Source organism: Centropristis striata, chromosome 21, assembly GCF_030273125.1.
Source record: "Centropristis striata isolate RG_2023a ecotype Rhode Island chromosome 21, C.striata_1.0, whole genome shotgun sequence".
Classification (NCBI taxonomy): domain Eukaryota; kingdom Metazoa; phylum Chordata; class Actinopteri; order Perciformes; family Serranidae; genus Centropristis; species Centropristis striata.
This window is the reverse complement of record NC_081537.1, coordinates 5,250,068-5,263,684: the sequence shown is the minus strand read 5'-3', so window position 1 is coordinate 5,263,684 and position 13,617 is coordinate 5,250,068.

Sequence of the window (13,617 nt, the reverse complement as noted above, 5' to 3'; positions counted from 1 at the left end):
TAAGAAAAAAGGGACTCAAAGACAAAAAATAACCGCAAAAAGAAACAAAATGCCCAAAAATGACACAAAATGACCAAAAAAGGGAACAGAATTACCAAAAAAAAAGACACAAAATTATTTAAAAAAGTAATTAAAGGGATCTCCCACACACAACACGATAAAGTACCATTCATATATCACCTTTAAGTCTTCATTTTTGAAAGCCTACATAATCACCTGCATAATTATGATTGGTTAGGGTCAGGGTTAGGGTCAGCTGGGAGAAAATCATGAGATTACTTAGTCATTTATTGTAAAGCATAAATGAATCAGCTAATGCAAGTGTGGCCTCAGTGCTCTGCCTGAACTAACACCATGCTCCATTCAAGATAGCACATATTCAAACAGAACCCCTGAAGTCATCTGAGAAACTGGCAAATTCACAAAAAGGATGTTACACACTTTAAAACGTGTCTGGAAGGGGACTTTTGTGGTTCTTGACCAAATACCTGCAAAAGGCTGACATTCTTATCAGCATCAGCTGTACTTTGTTGTTAGTGCTAAGTAACATATTGTTAGAATATCCATCCATCCATCCATCCATCCATCCATCCATCCATCATCCATCCATCCATCCATCCATCCATCCATCCATCATCCATCCATCCATCCATCCATCCATCCATCCATCATCCATCCATCCATCCATCCATCCATCCATCCATCCATCATCCATCCATCCATCCATCCATCATCCATCATCCATCCATCCATCCATCCATCCATCATCATCATCATCATCATCCATCCATCATCATCATCATCATCCATCCATCCATCCATCCATCCATCCATCCATCCATCATCCATCATCATCATCATCCATCCATCCATCCATCCATCATCATCATCATCATCATCATCATCATCATCATCATCATCATCCATCCATCCATCCATCCATCCATCATCATCATCATCATCATCATCATCATCCATCCATCCATCATCATCATCATCATCATCCATCCATCCATCCATCCATCATCATCATCATCATCATCATCATCATCATCCATCCATCCGTCCATCTATCCATCCATCCATCATCATCATCATCATCATTATCATCATCCATCCATCCATCCATCATCATCATCATCATCATCATCATCATCATCCATCATCATCATCATCATCCATCCATCCATCCATCCATCCATCATCCATCCATCCATCATCATCATCATCATCATCATCATCATCCATCCATCCATCATCATCATCATCATCATCATCATCATCATCCATCCATCCATCCATCCATCATCATCATCATCATCATCATCCATCCATCCATCATCCATCCATCCATCCATCATCCATCATCATCATCATCATCATCATCATCCATCCATCCATCCATCATCCATCATCATCATCATCATCATCATCATCATCATCCATCCATCCATCCATCCATCCATCCATCCATCCATCATCTATCCATCCATCCATTATCATCATCATCATCATCATCATCATCATCATCATCATCATCATCATCATCCATCCATCCATCCATCATCCATCCATCCATCATCATCATCATCATCATCATCATCATCATCATCATCCATCCATCATCATCATCATCATCATCATCATCAATCCATCATCCATCATCCATCATCCATCCATCCATCATCATCATCATCATCCATCATCCATCCATCCATCATCCATCATCCATCATCCATCCATCCATCATCATCATCATCATCCATCATCCATCCATCCATCATCATTATCATCATCATCATCATCATCATCATCATCCATCCATCCATCCATCCATCATCATTATCATCATCATCATCATCATCATCATCATCCATCCATCCATCCATCCATCCATCCATCCATCATCCATCATCCATCCATCCATTTTGTGTTAGCCTGTATTCATTTTCGTTGGCCTTTATAGTGTTTCAGCATCACTAAATGTAGCCTTAAGTATTTACAATTTACAAAAACAAGACTACGAGTCTAAAGCTTTGTTGTTTTGCATGGTGAGCCAAGGTAACTTTACCTGTCACGCTGTTACTAAGCACCCGAACACCTGCTTAATAGCTTAATGAGCTAGCGGGTGGCATGCATGCTGGTCTCACTGTGACATAAAAAGTGAGTAACGGCAGTAAACGGTAAGTTTGGCTTGATGTTTTGGCTGGCCAAAAATTCAAATCAAAATCAAATTTACAGTGTAAAGGTACCAACACTCGAAAAAAAGTGTTAAATTAACACTCTGAGGTCTGGACCCATATAGACACTTTAAAAGTGTTAAGATCAGCTCTTACAGTGGTAATTTGGGTATGCTGATTTTACTGTGTATGCACGCAGATTTCCTCCCGAAAACGCTCGTCTAAACGCGGAATAAAAAGTGAAGACGTGACGCCACTTTTGCGTCTTCTGTTCATACCGTCATCATGTAAACGTAGCCTAAGAGTCTCTGCCAAATGACATACTGTATTTTGTCATTTAAGTATAAGTAGGCCTGCATGTTGCACCATCTTATTCGTAAGCATGGTTACATATACTATTCAGCAAAAACCATTTGATATCACAGCAGGCCTCATTATTTATTCATAAAGTTGGAATTAAAAAGCCTTTGACCTATGTATCAAAAAATGCTGAAGCTCTTTTTTCTGGTGAGAGTCTGGACATGCTGCAAGGCTGAGTTAAAATTCAAATGAACTTGCAAAATGACAGATAAAAGCAAGCATATCTAGGAAAATAATTAAATGCATCCAAATGAAAAGGGATATGTTCTGACATTTATTTAATGTGCAGATGTTTTTTTGTTTGTTCTTGTTTTAAATAATGCAGCCAGGCAAAGACTTCGCTTTGAAAGAGTTCGCATTTATGAATATTATGAGAATTTACGGTCTAAGAAATTGACTTGACATTTGCATCTGGGAAACTAATGGGATTTTCAGCATCAAAAGCAGTTTATGTATTAATAGCAGGAAGTCTCTTTGTCACTGTAATGCACATTCTCAGTCAAAATGACCAGAATAGTAGCAGTGTTGTGTGCAGCGAATTAATCAAAGGTATTAAAGAGAATGGCTGAGAGCCTGTAGGAACACATTACATACCTGCCTGTTTCCAACAAATATAATTGCATGCATCAATAATCCTGTATTGTGCACTTCTTTATTCTTTAAATATGACTATGTTATTAATTTCATCTTTTCATTTAAGCCCATTGTCATTTGATTGGTTAAGAAAACAACTCCACTGTGGATTTATTTAACCCATTTTAACCAGGAAAGCATTACCGCTTTTCTACCATTAAAACTGGGGGCGCTGTTGTGTTATTCTACTATTACAGCCGGGGAAGAGGATACGTCGTTTTGTAGTATTTGTAGTTTTTTCCACCTATTTTCGGTCTCTTGGCCAATGAAATGCATCAGAATACATGTGGGAGTTTCGCAATGCATCATGGGACTTTGCCAGAAGACACAAAATGACCAAAAAAAGACACAAAATGATGAATAAAAGTCAGAAAAAATTCCAAAAAAAGACTAAATGACTACAAAAAGACACAAAAGACCAAAAAAGACACAAAATGACAAAAAAGACACAAAAAAGACACAAAATGACTAAAAAATGACCAAAAAGACACAAAGACTAAAAAAAGACACAAAAAGAAAAAAAGAGAATACATGTGGGAGTGTCGCAATGCAACATGGGACTTTTCCAGAACTTTGAAAACATCACAAAAAAAAGACAAAAGGACCAAAAAAAGACACATAAAGACACAAAATGACTAATAAAAGGCAGAAAAAATAACAGAAAAAGACACAAAAAGACAAAATGACTAAAAAAAGGCAGAAAATGACTAATAAAAGGCAGAAAAAATAACAGAAAAAGACACAAAATGACTAAAAAATGACAAAAAAGACACAAAATGACTAAAAAAAGACACAAAATGAGAATACATGTGGGAGTGTCGCAATGCAACATGGGACTTGAAAAGACACAAAATGACCAAAAAAAGACACATAAAGACACAAAATGTACTAATAAAAGGCAGAAAAAATACCAGAAAAAGGCACAAAAAGACAAAATGACCAAAAAAAGACCAGGTAACCCAGGTAATTTGAGTTTGAAACCTTTCTGTGACCTTAAGTCAGGGGTCTCAAACTCAAATTACCTGGGTTACCTGGTCTTTTTTTGGTCATTTTGTCTTTTTGTGCCTTTTTCTGGTATTTTTTCTGCCTTTTATTAGTACATTTTGTGTCTTTATGTGTCTTTTTTGGTCATTTTGTTGAGTTTGATTTGAGTTTTTAGGTCAGCTGTCAGACTGATGGCTGTTGGCTACTTGGGGAAACAACAAAAGGGGGAAGTGGGAGTTAAATCTTCCTCACCTTTTTAAATCGACCTACAATGGCTTTAAATACCTTCCTTATGCATGAGTGTTAACTGTGGTGCATGATTGATGGATACGCTTCATGCTGTCAAGAACCTAGAAAATCTATAAAATAATGAAGGCTAAAAATAGTGAACATTACAAACCTTGTCTAATTATATCCCAGAGGGCTCCAAACTGCAAGAATACAGGCTGACACTTGGCCCATGCAGCAGGCAGATGGTGTGTTTCCTGTATCTTTAACCCTTCATTAAAAATAAAAAAAACAGGCATATCTCTCAAACTCACTTTGAGAAAGTAAACTGAACTTTTACCTGATCAGCTTATCTATGTATATTGTGTTGTGCTCTGGAGCATTAGCCCACACAGAACTCTAATACTGACCTAAAGTGATTTATTTAACACCTGAGTGATATGGGATTGTGTACATACAGTCCTGTATCCACCCACTATACCATCCACAGAACATTACATTCAGATTAAAAGAGATGCAAAGAAGTTGTGCATTGCAGATCTCCATCCTATAGATTCTCCTACTAACAACAGATCAGATATGTGTCTCATTACAGCATTACCTCAAGGCAAATATTATTCCCACAGTGTCTCTGTTGACAAAGGAGAGAGAAGAAGAGGAAGACAAAGAATGTTAAACATGCAAAAGTAATTAATTTATTTATGGAATCATAAAATTAATTTTTTGGGGAATTATCCCCTGCAGGTGAATCTGTGCTAATGAAAGGATAAATCTGGGTCCTGTATTGGTTTTGTAGGCTTGTAATGATTACAGTAACATTTACCAAGTTAACTGCTCAGGTCTGTGAAGACAGTGCCAACTTTAAAAAAAAAGAAAGTCATCTAATGGAGTTGGCCTTATTCCCTGCAATAAACGTATCTCCAGTCTCCTCCCTCTTTGTTTCTCACTCTTGGTTTCAATAGGTTAGCCTCAACAGAAATAGTGAAATAATCAACAGTTTAGCGAAACATGCTAGCCTGGGTATACCCATACTGCCTTGTGTGTTCAATTTCATTTCAAACTACGAAAGGATCTGGTGTCTATATCGGTTTCTGAGCCCTGTTTTAGGGATCAAAACGGGGAGGGACGGCAAGACAATGACGTGTACTATTGGACAGACGGAAGCTTGTAGTTTTGTAGTTTTCTTACAGATCCAACATGGCTGCAGCAGACGCGAAACTCTCTTTGGATCTAGCTGTAGACAGTGTTCTAGATAGTTTAGAGCCAAAGTTTATTTTAAAAGAAGAACAACGTTTGGCTTTAAACTCCTGTTTCACCACCAAAAAGGATGTTTTAGCCTTGCTTCCGACAGGATTTGGTAAAAGCCTAATCTTCCAACTAGCCCCGCTACCGCTCGCTGCTGTAACCACGGTGATCTGGCTACGAGCCGGGGGGCAGCGGAGCCCCCAGAGACCCCCAGCGCTTGTCTATTGACCATAAAATCAGTGGATGTGTGTGGCTGAATGACATGAGGGGGAGATAAGGCGCAAAAATAAATAATCTTGCAGAAAGCGAGAACTGGAGAAGCAAAGCAGCAAGCAACACTCTCTGACTCTCTCTCTCACACACACACACTTGGTAGACTGTGAGCTGAAACTACAGAGCAGCCAGAGTCAGAACATGCTGCAGAAAAACGTTGCAGAAGCAGAATTGAGCATTTTAGTCCCAAAGTAGAGATGGGCTAGTCTGGCTATGTAAACATCAATTTCTGTCGCTATACATACGTCATCTGGTAATAACTGATCTGATTGGCTAAGAGCTACGTACAGACGCTTATGATAGACATTCTTAGTGCACAATAAACGGCTCTGGAGGATCGTAAACCACGCCTCCTCTATGGAGAAATGAATTGGTGGTCTCCAGACTATGTGTCATTTGTGATATAGTCTGGCGTTTGCCAGGCTAGAAACATACTGGGAAGCAAACACAATAAAAGTAAACTCTAACTCCAAACTTTCCATTGTAAAAGTCCACTTTACAGATCAACGTCCTGTATCAACTTTAACCTGTTGGATTTACCATTGTTGTGTGCACTTATTGTTAGTACAACTGTAAATTGGATGTTGCAGGGCTGCCCACTAAAGAGTGTAAGTATGTAACTAATGTATAAGTCATTAGTCTCCCAATGCAAATCTAATCTAATCTAACTACCTTTGAAAGAAAACATCTACTTCCATCGACCACATCTTTACAGATGATGTTGGTTGATAGATTTGCACCTTATACAATATGTTGGTTTGACAGGTATTTGTCAAATAGAAAGCAATGTGTTTTATAATGGTGTTTTTTTTAAAATGTAAAAAACTATCAATTACAATATTTCTGTGGATTTAAAAAAAAATCACCTTAAGACTTATCTTTTTAGACAGGCATTTGGATGACCACCATGCATTGTACATATTAGTTTATAATTTTTTATGTTTCATTGTGTTTTAATTGTGTTTTAACTGTGTTTTACTTGTCTTATGTTTCCCTATCTTATTTCTTTATTTTCTGTCAAGCACTTTGTGATTTTATCTGTGAAAAGTGCTATATAAATAAACTTTACTGGTTTACGATGTGGTGTACCTCAAGGTAGCGGTCTAGGGCCATTACTATTCTCTGTCATCAGCAATGATCTTCCTCTTGAGCAGTTACATTGCCGTTAATGCAACACTATTTTTACCTATATTTACTATATTTACCAGCACTACTTGTTACTAACAATCTATCTAATGATTTGGATATGGAATTACTATCATTTTTACTGTGGGAAAGGAGAATCAAGATAATTGTATACACTCTTATTCAAAATCTTAAGACCAGGGAAAAAAATATCAAGTATTTGCATTTTGCGTTGGTGGAACATAACCAGGTTGAAAGTAGAGCTTTGAAATGCAAAAAGAATAAACAGGAGCAAGAGACAAAAGAAACAGAGTAGGCAATTTATTGAAAAATGCATTTAAACTAAAACAGGATGTTCAGCAGCTGATCAAAAGTTGTCAAAAGACCTCAGCCTTAAAAAGTCAAAATCTATGCAAAAATCTGTCTTTTATGTCATTTTCTATCAGACATTCATGCTGTCATGACCCCCGGATGGCAAAGGCAAAAATGCTTTCCATCTTTGAATGTGGCAGCATTGTTGAGATGCACAAAAAGGCGTCTCGCAATGCAGTGACTTCTTTTAAATCATTTCCTAAAACCCACATTTATAGACTTGCTTTTATGTAATGCTGTCTATCCCACCACTCCTTTTTACTTCTACACTTTTTACTTTTTTACTCCTTTTATTTTCTGTGTATCTGAGAACGTCTTGTGATTGTTCCTGTTCTGTCTCTTATTGTTTTTCTTTTAATGTAAGAATTGTTTTTAGCCTTATGGCTTCATTCTTTTTGTGATTAACCACTCTCTGTCAAAGCACATTGTAAACTGCTGTTTTTAAAAGGTGCTACAGAAATAAAGTTATTATAATTATTATTATAAAGCGTGGTCGCTGCTGAGGTTGGATGCTGTAAGACAGTCGTTTTAAATTTCTTGTAGGATCCTGAGGGTTATGGGACAAAAAAGTCAAGTGTTAGACCCTGTACTGAGTTGGTGGATCCTAAGGCCACGTTCAGACTGCAGGCAAATCTGATTCAAATCAGATTCCTACTCAAATCTGAGTTTTTAGGGCTGACTGTCCACACTGTTTTTAGCAAGTGTCCAAATCGGATATGGCTCTGTTCAGATTGGGCCACATTATTGACTGATCTGACAGGTTGCTGTAGTAACGGCGTCAGAGCATCTGACGTCATATAATTGCGACAACGACAAGAACAACTAGAAAATTTCCTCTGGGGAAATTCTGAAAGGGCCACGGCGGCTACTGCCGTTGTGTGTACACTATGATGAGATTTTTCAGAGATTTCAAACTATGCCCTTTAACCTCAAAATGTGTGTGTGTGTGTGTGTGTGTGTGTGTGAAACTTCTATCTGGAGGAGTGTGCACGCTTACGCGTGCATTTGTGTGTGTGTGTGTGTGTAGCGAAATTCGCATAAAGCTACCTGTGTGTGTGTGTGTGTGTGTAATTAAAGTCACATAAAGTTACCTGTGTGTGTGTGTGTGTGTGTGTGTGTGTGTGAGTGTGTGTGTGTACGCGCGTGAGTGTTTGAAGCATGTGTGAGGAGTATGCGCGCTTACGCGCATGTGTGTGTCTGTGTGTATATCTGTAACTGTAATCACATCAAAGATCAAAGGCAATCAGATCAAAGCAATCAACAGAATTAACTGACACCAACTGACAATGTTCCGTAACAGAGGTGGACAGACTGGAATGTCTGGCCTCGAACAGAAAGCATTTTTGGCAAAACCATAATACCTATCATTGATCCGACTTCACTTTGAGCGTCCTGAGTTCTTCCTGAATGTCTACATATGTTTGTTTTTTTTTAAGAAAAATGAAAATTGATTGAAATGATTTGGACGCATCTGTCCAAATGCGATTTGAAACTACCTCCGGAAGGTGGTTTCGATCCGGTCTACAAAAATCGGATTTCATGTGATTTGTGACTGTTCAGACTTCAAAAGAGCCATCCAGTTCCAATGTGGATGGGCTAAAAATCGGATTTTGGCTGGCAGTCTGAACGAGGCCTTAGGATTGTCCGTGAAGACACAGGCGGATCCTCGACCCAAATTAAGGCCCTTACTGATGCTGACTGTAGCCCAATACCCATAAGACGGCATCTGCAACAGAATGTTTTAAAGCAGGGATGGGCAACTTAAATGCTGCAGGGGGCCACAATTTTTCATGGACACTACCACAGAGCCACATATAGGAGCATGCACTTAACCAGATATGATGAGTCTCCTGGAAACACTCACATCATGCATGCCTAAACAATTTTTTTAAGTAATCAACAAGAGCATTGGGGCTACTCACTACTTAGTCCTTTTTTTTAAAAAAACTTTTAGTTTAGTGTTTTTTTTGGCCATGATCTTAAACTTTTGATCAGCTGCTGAACATCCTGTTTGAGTTTAAATGCATTTTTCAATAAATTGCCTACTCTATGTCTTTTATCTCTCGCTCCTATTTATTCTTTTTGCATTTCAAAGCTCTAGCAGATCAACGGCATAAGCGACATGAAAGTAATTAGACGCAGCTCAGCACTGTGTGTCAAGATATTCTAATAATAAATCAGTACTAATGTGAGGTCCATTCCCATGCTCAATTATGTCCCAATCCAAAGCTGTTGCAGCAATGGGTTGATATTATACTTTCCACAGGTTTGGTGCTAAATTTTGCCATTTTTAAAAATCTCAAGTATGGTAAAAAGAAAAAAAAGATTCCTCCATAATAACACATAAAATTTATGGATTTCTGTATTTCTGGTATTAGGATGAGCATTTCAGTCAATATACCAAGGTCAAGCCGTACATCTTCTGAACCCTTCAGATCTCTAATTTGTGGTTATAGAGTTTCATGAGGCTGTGATTATTCTAGAGGTCACAGCAGGTAATTTTATACAGTGAGGTCAAGTTTCAAGAAATGCTCCCACTAACATCATCACACTTGAGTAAAGGTTAGCTCCTTCAATCCACAACAGTTTCAGCTTTCCAGTAATGTCCAATTGACTGTGTTGGAACCTTGAATGCAGAAATATTCAAATACAATTTTAGATGGATGAAAATGTGTTTTTTTTTACTTTAACTGCATGGTATTAGCATAAATTAGGCATGTATGTAGAGACTTCTGGGTAGCCATATAGACAGATATTCACATATTCAGATATCTTGAGGTCAGAGGTCGGCTTTGAAAATTGCCATATCAATTTCCACTTGCTTAAAAATGATAACTTTGAAGCTTTATTTTTTATTTTAGTTTTTTAAATTAATTTTTCTTTTCGAACCGAAAAATAAACAACAATATAAACTACAACAGCGTAGGCGAGTTGCATATACGTATACATACACACATAGACACCATTATACAGATGTACATATAAACATTTACACACATACAGTATATATAACCCTATACATATACATGCATCTGCAATACGATAAGATAAATATAAGAACCAGTCAACTTAATATTCAATACGCATTTCCTTATATAATTTTGGTCTGAAAAAAAGGAAGTAGGCTGAAGTAAAAAATACTACAAATAAGAGAGTATCTCTCTATATATAGCCACTTAATGTGAAATACATATATATTATTTATTTATTTATTTATTTTCTTATCAGTCAACCATAGTATATCAAACAAATTAGATCTGAGAATTTCTATTATTCCCGCAAAGAAAACAATGAACAAACAAATAACAACAACAAAACAAAACACTGAAAGCAGTTACAAGAATGTCCTCATCCAGTTTGTTTCACTTCTTTCCCAACAAGATAAATTCTGGTACTGGATACAAAAGCAAAAAAAAAAAAAGTGGATCTGAAAGGGGTTAAAGAGGAACAGATAACATTAGTACACCTCAAAGCATAGCAAGATGTATAGTAACACCTGCATTAGGTTTGCATGTCCACTTTAAAATCTAAAGAATTGGATTGGAATCAATTGACTCCACTGTTAAAAATACATTTCATTTCATTTCATTTTATTAAGGATCCCCAACCAGCTAGTGTTCCTGGGGTCCGTAACACATACAACATACAATACAATCACAATTAAGAACTATACAAAAACAAAAATATCAAATAAAAACAAAACAATACATACATACAATATAAAATAGAGAAACCCACACAATGGTTGACAATATAATAAAATGACTAAACCTACCCCAAAAACTAAATAATTAGTTGGTTCGTGCCACTCTGAGCGTGGCCACTTGTCATATGAGATCTGACTGATATTTGCAATGCAAAACCACAATTTCATAGAATACAGTGAAAACATTTCACATCATATGCAAGGTATAAAAACACGGGGAAATATATTGGAACCTTGAGCGAGGCTGGAGTGTGTGTGTGTGTGTGTGTAGATGTACTCTAGGGCAAATCCATCTGAATTATTGAGACCAAAACAGTGCTCTGTGTGTCTGTCAGTGGATCTGCCTGGCAGGCCTCGCTCTATAAACGGTGACCTCTCGATCAGAGACTGACACAGAGTGGCCTTGTTACCTGCAGACCTGCAGGCCGAATCAGTTACTGTGATGATAAAAGAAAGGTGCCAAGGTCCACTGGCTGTCAAATAGATGAATACTTTTTTTTCCCCATTCTGCAGCTTTAACTCTATGAGCTGTTCTGCATCATTAAGAATGTAGTTTCGTAAGTTTCCGTCAAAGAAGGACAAGTACACAACATAGCACACAGACAGAAAATGTAATTGATTTTAACCCTTTGATGCACAACATGGGTCTAAAGTGACCCGGCTGACAGAGTTTTTATGTTCTATATCTTTGCAATTAATTAATTTCATCATTCAGTATTGCAGGTTTTCCTCAATCAACTTGTTTTTGATCATCATACATCCTAATTTTTTGTTTTCATTTCTTGCTTTTTGAATAAAACAGACACAAAATGTAAAAGAAAGACACAGAATGAAAAAAAAAGACACAAAATGACAAAAAAAGACACAGAATGAAAAAAAAAGACACAAAATGACAAAAAAAGACACAAAATGACAAAAAAAGACACAAAATTACCAAAAAAAGACACAAAATGACCAAAAAAAGACACAAAATGTAAAAAAAAAAAAGAAACAAAATGACCAAAAAAAGACACAAAATGTAAAAAAAAAAGAAACAAAATGACCAAAAAGAAGACACAAAATGTCCAAAAAAAGACAAAAATTACCAAAAAAGACACAAAACAGACACCTTGTTACCTGCAGGCCGAATCAGTTACTGTGATGATAAAAGAACTTTGCCAAGGTCCACTGGCTGGCAAATAGATGAATACTTTTTTTTTTTTCTTCTTCTGCAGGTTTAACTCTACGAGCTGTTCTGCATCATTAAGAATGTAGTTTCGTAAGTTTCCGTAAAAGAAGGACAAGGACACAACACAGCACACAGACTGAAAATTTAATTGATTTTAACCCTTTGATGCACAACATAGGTCTAAAGTGACCTATACGTTTTTATGTTCTATTTCTTTGCAATTAATTAATTTCATCATTCAGTATTGCAGGTTTTCCTCAATCAACTTGTTTTTGATCATCATACATCCTAATTTTTTGTTTTCATTTCTTGCTTTTTGAATAAAACAGACACAAAATGTAAAAGAAAGACACAGAATGACTAAAAAAAGACACAAAATGACCCAAAAAGACACAAAATGACCAAAAGAAGACACAAAATGACCAAAAGAAGACACAAAATATAAAAAAGATACAAAATGACCAAAAAGAAGACACAAAATGTAAAAAAAAGACACAGAATTACTAAAAAAAGACACAAAATGACCAAAAAAGACACAAAATGACCAAAAGGAAGACACAAAATGACCAAAAAGAAGACACAAAATGTAAAAAAAAAGACACAAAATGACCAAAAAAAGACAAAAATGACCAAAAAAGACACAAAATGACCAAAAAAAGAAACAAAATAACCCTAAAAAGAAAAAAAAAGACCAAAAAAAGATACAAAATGACCAAAACAAGGAAAGAAAATGACCAAAAAAAATGACCAGAAAATACACAAAACGACTAAAAAATTATACAAAATGACAAAAAACAACACAAAATTACCAACATTTTGGTAGACCTGAATGGTAGACCTGCAGGCCGAATCAGTTACTGTGATGATAAAAGAAGGGTGCCAAGGTCCGCTGGCTGTCAAATAGATGAATACTTTTTTTTCTTTTTCTGCAGGTTTTACTCTACGACCTGTTCTGCATCATTAAGAATGTAGTTTCGTAAGTTTCCGTAAAAGACAAGATCGCCTGGCAGTAGTTTTCTGTAAAAGCAGACACACTATAGGATAGGACAAGGACACAACACAGCACACAGACTGAAAATGTAATTGATTTTAACCCTTTGATGCACAACATGGGTCTAAAGTGACCCGACTGACAGAGTTTTTATATTCTATATCTTTGCAATAAATTAATTTCATCATTCAGTATTGCAGGTTTCCTCCAATAACTTGTTTTTGATCATCATACATCCTAATTTTATGTTTTCATTTCTTACTTTTTGAATAAACCCCCCCGTTTTTTATCACTACGCTTCTAATGCACAAGGTCATTTTTGACCCATGTTGTGCATTAGAAGGTGTTTATA